The sequence below is a fragment of the Zea mays genome, chromosome 8, assembly GCF_902167145.1.
Source record: "Zea mays cultivar B73 chromosome 8, Zm-B73-REFERENCE-NAM-5.0, whole genome shotgun sequence".
Classification (NCBI taxonomy): domain Eukaryota; kingdom Viridiplantae; phylum Streptophyta; class Magnoliopsida; order Poales; family Poaceae; genus Zea; species Zea mays.
In genome coordinates, this window is record NC_050103.1 from 78,644,544 (window position 1) to 78,658,722 (window position 14,179).

The following is a 14,179-nucleotide window of genomic DNA, read 5'->3' on the forward strand; positions in this document are numbered from 1 at the left end:
TCTGGTAGGGTGGGCGCAGTCTTTGCCGTGGAACAGGCAGTAAAATCTGCGCTGCTGCTGCGCCCGTCCCCGGCCCCGACCACGGGTTCCGTTCCCGCGGCCCTGAGGGATACTCCTGGCGGCGAGGGGCCTCGCCGGTGGGGTGCTGGTTGGCGATGTTGTGCACCTGTTGCTGATTGCGGCCGTCCCGACCGGAGTCTGGCTGTGAAGGCCTCGTCCACGTGCGGCTGGAATGTGGAGTGTCTTTGGATTTTCTCTAAGACTCGACCTTGCGCTGGTGGAGCTCTTCGGATCTGGCATATTTTTCAAATAGCTGATACAACTCCTGGAGGTTCTTGGGCGCATCCCTGATGCAGTGGCTGTAAAGGACGCCGGCCCGAAGGCCACTGATGGCGTAGTGGATGGCGATTTGGTCATTGACCGAAGGCAGTTGTGACTTGAGGGTCAGAAACTTGCGGTAGTACTCCCGCAGAGTCTCTTTTTCCAGCTGCTTGCAGAGTGAAAGTTCGACCAAGGCGTCGGTGTCTGGGCGGTACTCTTGGAAGTTGAGCAAGAATTTGTCCCGGAGACTTCTCCAGGAGTCGATGGACAATGGCGGCAACCTGGTGTACCGGGTGAGGGCTGGGCCCTCGAGGGCAATGATAAATGACTTGGCCATCGTGGAGTCGTCCCCTCCGGATGATGCAACGGCGACCTGATAGCTCATGATGTACTGTGCTGGGTCAGTGCTGCCGTTGTACTTGGGATAGGTCCCTGCCCTGAAGTTGGCGGGCCGTGGTGACACCTGCAGGTGAGGCGCCAGGGGACTCCGCTCGTCAAGATAGTTGACGCCTTGGAATGTCGCGGTGTGTCCGCGCTGAGGGATGAACAGGTCTTCGATTTGTGCGTGCTGTGCGCGCTGTTGGAGGGGTGGGCCGTGTTGCAGGCCGAGTTGGCCTTCGCTCTGCATGAGGGCGATCTCTTGTTCAAGCTCCTGAGCCTTCTGCTCTTCGTCGCGTATCATCTGTCGCACCTTGGCTTGTGCGGACACGCGTTGGCGCTTGGCCTCGAGGATCTCTTTTTGCTTCTGGAGGTTGCGGTTCTTGATGCGCAAGGAGCACAGTTGTAGCTGTTCTTCTGCCGAAACGTCGATGACTTCGCCGTCCTCGGTGGCGTCTGCGTCCTCTGGTGGAGCAAAGCCTGGGGGTTGTTGTGGTTGTCCTCCAGAGCTGCAGGTGCAGAGACTGCCTTCGGGAGTGGGTTGCTGATTGCGCTGCCTCTTGCTGAGTGTGTCGTCTTCGCAGGCCTCTTGGTGGGTGGTGTCGACGAGGGTCTTGCCCTTTTTCTCGGCCAGCAGTGTTGCCTTCGCAGCCTCGTCAGCCTTCGAGGTAGCTCTCTTGGGTGCCATCGCGGGTGGTTTTTTCGTAGCACGAACGGTGGGCGCCAAATGTTGGAACTTGCTCTCCCGAGCAAGTTGATCCAACGGGGGAGTGAGAGCAATGTAAACAAGGTTTCAGTTCGAGATGACAAAAGCTCTGTTAATCCAGCCTCTCAAGGGCACTGTGCGGGGGTATTTATAGGTGTCTGAGTGCCCAGCGTCAAGGATTAAGGACGCATGTGCCCTCAGGTGCCTAGGTTCCCCCTGGAATATTCTCATTAAAGCAGGGTTACAGACTGTAATAACAGAAAAACCTTTACAAATTAGGCTCGTACTACGTAGTAATAGCGCGGGGCCCGTTATGACGGGCCGGATTGCACGTGGGCTCCAGTGTTGGGCGACGTCGTGGGATGGGGCGACCTCGTCATAGGTCTTCGTCCTTCGGCGTGCCCAACGAAGAGCGAAGACTGCCGGTCGTCGTCTCCGTTGGCGCAGCGAGACTGGCGAAGGCATCGAGCAAAGGGTAGCGTCTTCGCCTTCGCCCCAGCAACAGGTACCTTCGGACTCGGATCAGAACCACAATGTGAAGAAGCACGAAGAATACGAAGGTTGGCGCAGAGCCGAAGTTGTACGCAGGGGACCTTCGGCATGATAGCGGAAAGGGGAACCGACTTAAAAGAAAAAAAGGCTATTTGGACCTCGATGGATTACTATAGAGTTGTTAGCAAATGTAAAGGGCATGAATGTAATTTTACATGGGCTGCGTCCCGTGCCTATAAATAGATGGACAGTGCTCCCGTACTGTTCACGCTGACTTGTCATTCTGCTTTTGTGTCACGCTTGTACTTTTACCTTCTTTCAAGCCAAAGGTACATTTGTAATTTGATATCATTTCTATTTTTCCATGATAATAGAATAGAAATGAATTTATAATAATATATAATTGTTCATGTTATTTCTTAGGTTTCATACATTTCTTCTTTCATTAATGTATACTGAGATGATGAAGGTATGTCCTTCATGATCTTCGTCCAAAGATCGTTATATCCTAAAGGAAATAACGCTTCGAAGGACGAAGAGCATTAACCATTAACCTTTCTTTGTGTTGCCTTGTTCTCAACTCATAGCATTTGAGAGCAAGTCCCCAACATTGGAGCCCATCTCCGGTGAACTCTTTTTGACCACCTTCGGCAAGCACTGACCTTCGTCATGCCACCGAAGAAAGCTTCAACGACAGGGGCTGCCGCTCTGCAGCCGCTGGACCCGAACCAGGAGACCCTTTCTCTTCGAGAGGCCCGAAGCCAGAAGAGGAAGGCCACTAGTCCAACACCCCAGGAGGACGAGTTGGACCAAGAAATCAGAAACATGGAGATGCTTCATCAACAAGTACAAAGGAAGAAGGAGAAGATGGCCCGATTAGCCGACCTTCAGAGGCAGATTGACGAAGCCACTGAAGAAGTACGCCATCTTGCTCAAGATGAGCAAGAATGAAGGCCCCAATACAGGGAGATTCATCAAGAGGGCTTGTTCGATGATGATGGATGGTATGATGATTCTAATCATGGTACCTTTACTTTTGATGATGCTTCTCCCTTGGCAGCAGAACTGCAGGCTATCCCGTGGCCACCATCATACAAGCCACCTCAGCTTCCAATGTATGATGGGCATTCAGACCCGAAGCAGTTTTTGATGAGTTATGAAGCAACCATATCTTCATACGGAGGCAATGCAGCTGTCATGGCCAAATCCTTCGTCATGACAGTTAAGAATGTGGCCCAGACATGGTATTCTTCTCTTCGGCCAGGAACTATCACTTCATGGCAGAAGCTCAAGGACATGCTGGTGACAAGCTTCCAGGGCTTCTAGACGAAGCCAGTCACAGCTCAGGCTTTGTTTCAATGCATGCAAGATCATGAGGAGTATCTCCAGGCATACGTCCAAAGGTTCTTGCGTCTGAGAGCACAAGCGCCTACAGTGCCCAATGAAATTGTCATTGAGGCCATGATCAAGGGGCTTCGCCCAGAACCTACTGCCCAGTATTTTGCTAGAAAGCCTCCACAGACTTTGGAGAAGCTGCTTCAAAAGATGGATGAATACATCCGCGCTGATAATGACTTTCGTCAAAGAAGGGAGGAAGCCTACAGGTTCTCTGAGATGACCAGGGGCTTCGGAGGGAGAATCCACCCAAGGCACGTCAGATCAATCCATTCCACCCAGAATGACGATAGAGGAAGTCAGCAATAGAGGCCACAGTATTCCTCGCAAGCTTTGGGGCAGCAACAAAGCTATCTTCGGCCGCCAGCTCCAAGGGGCAGAGGCGTTAGGGGCTTCGAAGGAAGGTTTGGGGATCAGCCCAGAAAAATTTATTGCCTATTCTGTGGTGAGGAAAAGGGCCATACTACAAGGATGTGCCATGTCACCATTCAGAAACAGAAGGAAATAGCAGAAGCTATAGCCCAACAGAACCAACCGAAACATGTCATGCACACTGCTTCATATCACTCACCCTACATACCAGAGTATGTGGGTAACCATCCTGCAGCTTCTGTTGCTTCGGCTAGCCAGCCACAGGCATCATGGCAACAACCTCCACCTCCGCCACCACTACAACTTGTGTATTCACGAAGTCAGCAGCTAGAAGGGAGTCAACAGACCCACCAGCAGCAAGACTTCAGGGAGGAGTCCGAAGCTCGTACAGTCAACAGTACTATGCCAGAATCGAAGCATATCTACTGAGCGATATCCTACTCCTGAAACAGTTTTTACATTCATTGCCATTTTCTTTTTTAATAAGGAACAATTATTGAAAACTTAGTTCTCTCGTCATTTTCCATTTCTTGTAATAGCTTCGTTTTTGCCATAGTGGAATATATCTTCTACACAGACTCGCCGTAGCTACCAAAAATCGTTCTAAGGAACGCGACATAAGTATCACCGAAGCTACAAAAAGTCATTCTACGGAATGCAGCGTAAGTTGCCGAAGCTACAAAAAGCCGTTTCTAAGAGAGCGTAGTGTAAGTTTTCTGCTCAAAAGTCGTTCCAAAGGGAATGCAGAGCCAAATACCGCCGAAATATAAGGCGAAGCGCGAAAAGTCAACGAGAATACCGCCAAAATAGAAGGTGAAGAAGTTCAAAAGACGTTTCTAAGGAAATGCAGAACTTACAGCGAAAAGTCAGCACTGATACACCGAAAAATAAGCGGTGAAGCCGAAAAATAAACGGCAAAGAGATTGTGTATTCCACTGTGGGGATGTGTGTGTGTCTTCAGCATAAAAATCATTTTGCATAGCATAACATCATTACATCATTTCGCATAACATAACATCATACATCATGTTGCATCAATGGCACAAGAAGGGGATACAATGTTGATCTTCGGAGGATGCTTCGAAAAAGCGAAGTTGTGCTAAGGCACAAAATAAGTTTTGAAGAAATACAGCTTCATCAGCTCTGATATGGAGGAAAAAATCTATTGTTGACGAAGCATTAATGTTTTTGGCGATACGAAGCACTATGATGTGGAGGGAAAAATCTATTGTTGACGAAGCATTAAAGTTTTTTTTGGCGACGTCTGGAGGATTTTTCACGAAGCATAAAAGCTCTTCTTTACGAAGCATGAAAAGAAGGGAAGGTGTTTTTTCGCCGAAGGCTCAAAAATGGTATGTACATAAAAATTTCATGCATCGCAAAGAAATGAATTACAAAACTATTTATATATTACATTCAAAACCCATGATCACCAAATATTACAAGCATAGTTCAGCAAATATTACATTAATAATCTAGAAATGTTTTTACAATAACTATTCTTCTTCTTTCAAAACTTTATCTGCAGCTTCGGTCAACAGTTGGGTGACGACTTCGTCTATAATAGTTTCGGCCATGCTAATAATTTCTAATGATTCTTTTGCCTCTGCTTCGGCCAGTGGCTCGAAGGGCTCTGGGGAGGAGATAGTTCAGCTGCGGTAGAAAACGTAGATTATTTCGAAGTCGCAAAAGTAAACAACAAAGGTAAAAATCATTAAGTAATACATATTCGTCTCTCAAACTCCGCAGCCTGTTCAGATGTTTTTGTTGCTTCTCTAGTGTCGTGAGTATCTTTTTCACTTTTCTTTATTATTTCGTGAGCCATCCCTCGACCGCCATTCTCCCAAATGTCAGTGAAATTTTTTTCGTCTATTAAGCTTGCCTCGGCCGAGGGATCCTTCGTATCATCAATGGAGAAAGCAGCTTCGGCTTGGGCCAAAGTTTTAACATGTTCGCACCCTGCTCTCTCCAAAATAGCTGCAACTCCCCTCGCGCCAGAAAAGGCGCAGACGTCCCCACGGCCACTCAAAACTTCCTCAAAAGCTTCGGCTTCGCTGCTGATCCATTCAATTCGGCCCTCAGGATCGCCTCTTATGATGTTGTCCTCGCTTGAATATGCGCCAACGTTGGTGAAGCTAGTTTTTATTTTCTTCACGCAGTCCATAGATTTTTCAAAGCATCTTTCCTTAGATATGTGAAGTTCTTCAACGTTCTTATCTAAATGATTTGTCCATTGTTCGCTAATCCCTCGTTTAGCTTCTGCAACTGCGCACTTCTCTTTAGATTCGGCCAGTTGCTTCCGAAGGTCTTCAATCTCAATTTTTTGGGCTTCAGATTGGGTTTTAAAGTTAGCATCATCCTTCTTTACTTTATCCACCAATGTAAGCAGAATTTTATCTTTTTCCAAAGCTTTGTTCCTCAGCTTAATAACCTCTGTTCGAAGGTTGTTGAAAGCAATAGTGTAGCTCTCGTCTTCGGCATTCTTTTGCGCCCTCAAGGCGTTGCTAAGTATTAAACTCTATATGAAAAAAATTAGTATAAGAGCAAAAGAATAATTCAAAATTTATAAACTTCCAAATATACAATTTTCGTACCTTCAGACTGTTATATGCGAGGTTGTCTGCCAGATCGTCCTTCGTCATAGCACAAAGGCCAGCTTTGAGCTTCGGAAAGCCCATACTTCTGGCCATCTCCCGGCAGACAGATAATTCTTTGTTGTCTGGGAGGCAGTATAAGAAGTCATCTTCGTCTGTGCCATTGAACACTAAGGCCACTTTCGGATACTTCAGTTCTCGGGCATAGTGTTTAGCTTCAAAAATCTCTTCTTTAGATAATCTTTTTCCCGAAGCGTGTCGTACAATATAATCAAGTACTTCGGAAGATGCTTCGGGAGTAGGAGTGGCAGTTTTTTCAGGCAAAATTTGTTCTGCAGCCTCTTTTTCCGTTTCCTTTTCTCCGGTTTCTAAGGATTTCTCCTTGACAGGCTCTGAAGGCCCAGCTTCGGTCTCGGCCTGGCTCTTTGCAGCTTCGGTTTCGGTTAGTTTTGTCTCAGTCTATGCTTTTGAAGCTTCGGCAGTTTTCCTTGGAGTAGAGCTTGAAGTCTTTATCGTCTCCAGCGCATCTAGTACGTTGACCATCCTTTTCCTCTTGGGGGTCGCTGTAAGACCTTATTGTGCCTTCGGCACTGTCACTTCTGCCGAAGGGCTTATAACTTCTAATATCTTTGTTCCTTCGACCCCTATCTCTTTAATATTATCGGCCTTCGGCTCAGCTAATTTGGCTGAGGATGCCTTCGGCATTGCAGCCGGCTCTTCAATCTTCGGCGTAAGCACAGGTTCTTTGGCTTCAGTAGCCGAAGAGGTCTCACCGCCGAATTCGGGCACTGTGGCCGGTTCAATGTAGCGCGGTCGGTGAGTAAGAACCTTCACTTTTCTCCTCTTCGGCGCGGACTCACTCGGAGCAGCTGAAGTAACATCCTTCCCAGAAGTTGCACTCTTTCTCTTCTGCCCCTTTGGCGGGTAGCGGTAGTCAGGATACATAAATCCGATAGCATCAAAAACTCTATTTAGCCTCTTCTTTTTTTGGCTCCCGAAGGCCGCAGATAGTGCGTTATCTTCAGACTTGGAGTAGGCTCCAAGTAGTTCATCGCTGGTGTTTTCAACGCACTTCAGCCAATCGTCGTCTGGTTCGATAAATTGGTCTCCAAACCTAAAGGTATATTTTAATCGAACCAAACCACCTTCGTTAGGGTTGCTGATGGTCTCTTTTGGCATCTCCCAGTTGTCTACCAATGGCCATATCCTGTAGGCCACGTGCTCTTGGACTAAGTCCCTTGTCCCAATAAATGCGCAGACTATGCTGAAGGCCCTCTAGCACGCTTCGGTTACCTCATTAATCTCTACCTTTGGCTTTCAGAGGCCGAAGCGTGACCAGATGGGGCGCATGATGATATCTTTTATATCTTCTCTTGCTTTTAAATCATTCTTCACGTAGAACCATTTTTCATCCAGTCTCCAGGCCATCTCTTCCGAAAGGTTGGCACTGGGCAGCTTGAGCCTGAGCGGGCAACGAAGCTGTACCAACCAAAGTTGTTATGATACTGCTCCTTACCCTAGGGCTTCGTCTCATATAAAAGTTTGTGCATGCTGCAGAAACATTTTGCACTTGGTTCTAAACCTTGACTCCTCACGGCCCACACGAAGATCCCCATTCTGATAATTGCTTCGGGGGTAATCTGGTGAAGGAAAATCTCATATATCTTTAGAACTTCAACCACAAATCTGCTTAAGGGGAATCGAAGCCCAGCCTTGAAGAAGATTCGGTAGATTACGACTTCATTCTCTTCAGGAATAGGAACAATCCTGTCTCCATTGTTAGCCCTCACAATAGATATGTCTCGAAAATACCTTCCTCTCATGTTATCAAGATGACTCTGTCTGATAGTCGATTTTCCGAAGACTGCGTGACTTGGTCGCCAGGGCCGATCTTCGGAGTCTTCGCCCCCGCTTTCTGCATCATAACTATCGCTGTCATCGGTATCTTCAGATAAGCCTTCCAGAATTTCTTTCATAATCTTTTCTGTATTTGTCTTTGCAATTGACTCAATGAATCCAGCAGTCTTTTCCTCAAGAAGCTTCTCCTCTTCGGTTAGCTTCGCTTCAGCAACTGCTTTCTTGTCTTGAGACATCTTATCTTCGGAATTGACGAAAATATGTCCTTAAATCCGAAGCTCGGAAAACTTAAGAAACAAAGCAACTGTTGGAAAGCAAGAGCTAAGAAATCAAGCAAAGCAATGTAAGCGTACCAAATATGCTCGGGGTGAGTTCTTATTTATACGCCCAACGCGCTCCAAGTTGGAGGGCCCAGGTTGTCATTGACTGTTGCTATTCTAGCAAAGGGAAGGTGTTTTTTCGGACCTTCGGCTTAGGGCCTTCGTCCATATCGCAATCTGAATTTGTTATTCTAACAAATTAACCTTGCGAGGGGCTACTGTTGGGGGCCTTCGTCTTCTGAAGGTCCTCAAAAAACATGATTTAATAATGTTTCTGGAGTATAATACATAAACAGGTACCTTCGGACTCGGATCAGAACCACAATGTGAAGAAGCACGAAGAATACGAAGGTTGGCGCAGAGCCGAAGTTGTACGCAGGGGACCTTCGGCATGATAGTGGAAAGGGGAACCGACTTAAAAGGAAAAATGCTATTTGGACCTCGATGGATTACTATAGAGTTGTTAGCAAATTTAAATGTCATGAATGCAATTTTACATCGGCTGCGTCCCGTGCCTATAAATAGATGAACAGTGTTCCCGTACTGTTCACGCTGACTTGTCATTCTGCTTTTGCGTCACGCTTGTACTTTTACCTTCTTTCAAGCCGAAGGTACATTTGTAATTTGATATCATTTCTATTTTTCCATGATAATAGAATAGAAATGAATTTATAATAATATATAATTGTTCATGTTATTTCTTATGTTTCATACATTTCTTCTTTCATTAATGTATACTGAGATGATGAAGGTATGTCCTTCATGATCTTCGTCCGAAGATCGTTATATCCTAAAGGAAATAACGCTTCGAAGGACGAAGAGCATTAACCATTAACCTTTCTTTGTGTTGCCTTGTTCTCAACTCATAGCATTTGAGAGCAAGTCCCCAACAGTAACCAATTCTTTCCAAGAATCACATCCTTTCCCATTGATTCTATCACTATAAGATCAGCTAGAAAATATATCCCATTGATTTTAACACTTACATTTGGACATATGTAGTTTACTAACATTTTTCTTTCGGGTGCACTGATGGTCATCCTTGATCTCAAGGGACACGTAAAGATACCATACTTTGTTGCAAACTGGGCACTGATAAAAGAATGTGTTGTACGAGGATCATACAACACGGTGGCGATGGTTGTGTGAATGACCAGTGTTCCAAAAATTACTGCATTTTCATATGGAATGGTTCCTATCACTGCATAACTTATCCTTCCTATGGACTTTTTCCGTTGTTTATTCTTTGTTGACGCATGAGTTTGAGGGTGTTGTCTGTTCTTTTGGACCTTATTGATCTCCACATCTTTCTTAGGACAACTATTTAAAAGATGGCTGGTATCACCACAGCCAAAAGCAAGCACGACTTGATAAGTTACATGGTGGAGTTGTCTTTATGTTGTTGGTAGAAGTTTCTGTGCATTTTTGTTCATATTCCATGTTTGAAGACTGAGATAGCTTCATCTTGGAGATGATCTGTAGTGAACTCTTCTCAGGACAGTTACGAAAGTAATGACCTTCACGTCCACATTGATAGCAAGCTTTTCTTGAAGTTATTTCTTGACTTTTTCCATGTTTCCCTTTTTGTTTCTTGGACCTGATGCGACCATGTGGCTGAAACTGTGTGCAAGTAATAGTCCATCCATCAATGTAACACTCATGTGTTTCCCAATGGGGTTGGGCATCCTTGTGATGTTTCCTTTTTGGAATACTTTGCAAATCATCAACTGATAGTGCATTAGGTATGAGATAATTTGCTATTAGTTGTTCTTGAGGAGACATCTGTCTTTTTATGCCAGAAAATAAAATCTGGTTCTTCTGTTTTGTAGTTTCACTTTCATTTGCATTGATTTGGCGACAAGGAATTCCATAGTACTCACAACAACATGTTCTAAGGTCACTTGTCTGTTGGTTTGGTTGTGCATCCTTTTGTGTCTTGAATGTCTGTTCATCAGTTGTTTTATTTATAGTGTTGTTTTGACTTGCCAACACACCACATTCTTTGCAGTTAGTGACATCACTTGTAGTTGACATTCCAAGGTCTGACATCTATATGGGTATGGAAGAATGGGAGGGACGAAAGGGTTGAGCAAAGACAGATTATAGAGAGCAGAGAAAACCCATCTATCTAAGGTTTTACCTAGCTAACTGATGCCATTGTGGACAAAAGTCACACAATACACCAACAATCATTTCAAAGAAGCAAATCAATCATAAACACAAGGGACAATGAATTCAAAAATACCAGCACAACACAATCCAATTCTACTCATTCAACCAAAACAAAAGGTGAGACAAGGTTTGGAATAAGAAAGATATTATAAAGTCAAGGAGTCAGGTAAGAAATAGCAAGGAGTTAGACAAGACATATTTGTCGGTGGCCAAGAGTGAAATAAGATAACCATGAACTATTAAAGTGAGGATAAATGATACAACCAAGGATATGAAATGAGTTAGGGAGAAAGTATTATCAAGGAGAAAAGTAGAGAGGCAAAGGTTTAATATATCAAGGTAGATATTGCGCAAGTGTGGCAATACAATGGCAAGAAAACAAAAGTATAAGAAGTCAAGGGTTATATAGCAATATTACGGATTAGAAAACCACTTATAATATAATATAATATAATATAATATCGCCATTACCGATCTAGTCGAAAATCTTAATACTAAAGAACAATCCTATCAACCTAACCAAGAAGTCAAATAATAGATCCAGGGGATCCATAACAAAACTTCTTGCGGAGTGGGGATAAGACAGAGAATAGGGCATCATCGATAGCTGCGAAAAGGTTTCTTCTGGTAAACTCCGCTTCAAGTTCTGCAATCCTAGCTTGATCATCTTGCAATGCTTCTCATTAGAATCTTCTGATAGACGAAGAATCAGACAAGAAGAGTTGAAAATAATAGAGACGAGTTTTGATATAAAGTAAGTTTTTATGGTGACAATTAAGTCAAGTTTTGAACGACTAACTGTGCTTTCCATTTCTAACTAATCTAGCGACCCACGGTCATATTGCTTTGATACCACTTCTGTCACACCCGTTTCTTAAGGCAGAGCCGGGTGCATCGCATATGTGTGCCAGGATCTATTTCCACACATATGTTGATGTCACAAGTGTAATATATCAAAAGGACAATGCATAAAAGCATAAATAAAGATTTTATTAACATATTACACTTCGAACAGACATAATGTCTTAACCTTTATTCATCAAAGTACAACGAAACATGGACATCCATCTACAGGAAGATGGCCGGGGGTATCACTAGACTAGCATCCTTGGAGCTCAACATCATAACTTCATCTGCAAACTTCTGATCAAAATTTAAGCAAGGGTGAGCTCACTTATGATCGGGGCTCAGCAAGTGGGGGAAAATTAATGCAAGTTTAACAAGGTGAGGCTAAGGTTGAGCAGTAAGCATTTTAGTTGGTCAACATTTTATTAACAACACTTGTCTTACTAATAAGTGTGAATCCCAAGTATTCCCATTAAACAAAGATATACGAGTATATCAAAAACACTTAAGTGAAACCACTTAAGCAAACCATTGGCATATAATCGGATCTCGATTTATTTCCATCTTCAAGTTCAATTATCATGTGAGGAGTCCAGGCCGCTCATAACCGTGAGCACAGCTGATATATCAGTTTTACACTCTGCAGAGGTGGCACATCTTTACCCATGAGTTATGATTCCCTTCTAGCCCGGGTTAGCCAGACCTGTATTCACTTCCGAGGTGAATGGCTAGGGTCTCACTATGAGGCTTTTAATGGCTATAATAAGAAGGTATTCTTTTCAAAAATGTGTGACCTATACTTTATAAAATAAGACATGAGCTTAAAAATATCTTAATTAAAATATACAAATATTAGGTTCACCAATTTAATCTTTTATAAAACGTCATACGCGATACGTCTAAGATAAAGGGTTTATAAGATGATAAAACACGTTATAACAATATTAAACCTTTTTAACCTTTTAGAAAAGATATAAGTTATATATCTAAGGTTAATGGGCTACGAAACACATTATTAATTTTAAAAGTATTATGGAACATCTTATAAATCATTGTTAAACATTCACTTATGATAAACTAAGATATAAGTCTAAATAAGTTTTATATGAAAAGATTATTATTATTAAACACCTATTTTATGAAAAGTTATGATATACGCCTTAAATGAACTTTTATGTAAAATACAATGAACAAACAACTATATTTTATTTTTATTAGAAAGTACATGTCCTATATTCTTTATTAAGAAAGCTATATACAAAACCATATATAAAATAACATTTTAATTATTATTAAAAAACATGAACACTAATTTCCTTAGTTTATTCTTTAAGAAAAACTAAGTGATATATATATAAATAATATGGACTAAGTTTGCTTAAATGATTAATTAAGCCTATATAACCAGTTGTGAACAAGTTGAAATATAAATCTAATTAACTAGATTATGAGAAAACATAATTAATCTATTACTTATTTTTACCTTTAGTTTAGGAACATATGACCTAGATATTTAAAATGAATACTATATTCATTGGTATATTATTAACTATCATTTTAGTTATGATAGTGTGAGCACTTAGTCAAGCCATTATATCATTATTAGAAAAGTTATATGACATATTTCTATTGTAAAGCATATAATTATGGATACTTAAATATGAGACTAAATGAGTTTTATGTGAAGAGATAATAAATAATTATCATTCTATTAGGAAAACACTAAATCTATATTTGTTGAGAAAACTACATTCAAACCGATAGGTCATCATTTAAAGATATGAACACCAACTCTATTATTTTAGTATCTTTAAAAAACTCTATTCTTTCTGTTTTCTCCTTTCCTTTCTAAATAGAATTTATACGTATAACTAAAAAAATTTTATTTATAATTCTTCTGACATTAATATTTTAAGTAATGTAGATTACTAAATGAGACTTTTAATAACATATTCATGGTTATTATGACATAAATAAGTATTTTACTAATTCTAAGTAATTTAAGTGCTATACTTATGAATACATTTATTATGAATAGTAAAATCTATATCTTCATTTGACCAGAAAATACGTGGCTTAGTATTTCTTCTATTTCTTCATGCAAATAAGTTTACATTTAAAATATTACTAACAATTATCGTTCCACACACTAAAGCGAAATTGAATATATAAACGTTTTCTAGTATGAAATCACCGAGGTAGTGAATAGTGACCGTATTCATTTTGAAAATTATAAAATCATACACATATTCAAAGCATTGTCGCAGGGTTCGATTTTGGCTATATGTATACATCGAAATCTCTAAAATCATACACGTGAATCGTCAAATCATCTCAATATTACAACAATAATTCACAAAATTCAAAACATGCTTTAGAAAATGAATTAACGGGTTGTCTTCAACCTTGGGTTTTTGCTCATGCGCAGGGATGAACTCGACAAGGGAGAATGGTCGGTCGAGCAGGGAACGACGAGGTACAAGCTCCGGCGAGGCTCCACGGACTCCGGCGATGGTGTGGTGAACTCCGGCGACGGTGGTGGTGGCTCTAACGGCGAGGAGAGTGAGAGAGAGTAGGGACGAGCTCGAGTAGGGAGGAAGAGAGGAAGGGAGTGACTGTCCAATTTATAGAGAATGGGAGGGAAGGGGAGAAGGCGCCAGGGAGGGAGAGAGGTGTGGCCGACGGGTTCAAGGCGCCATTGATGGCGTTCATCAATGGGGAGAGGG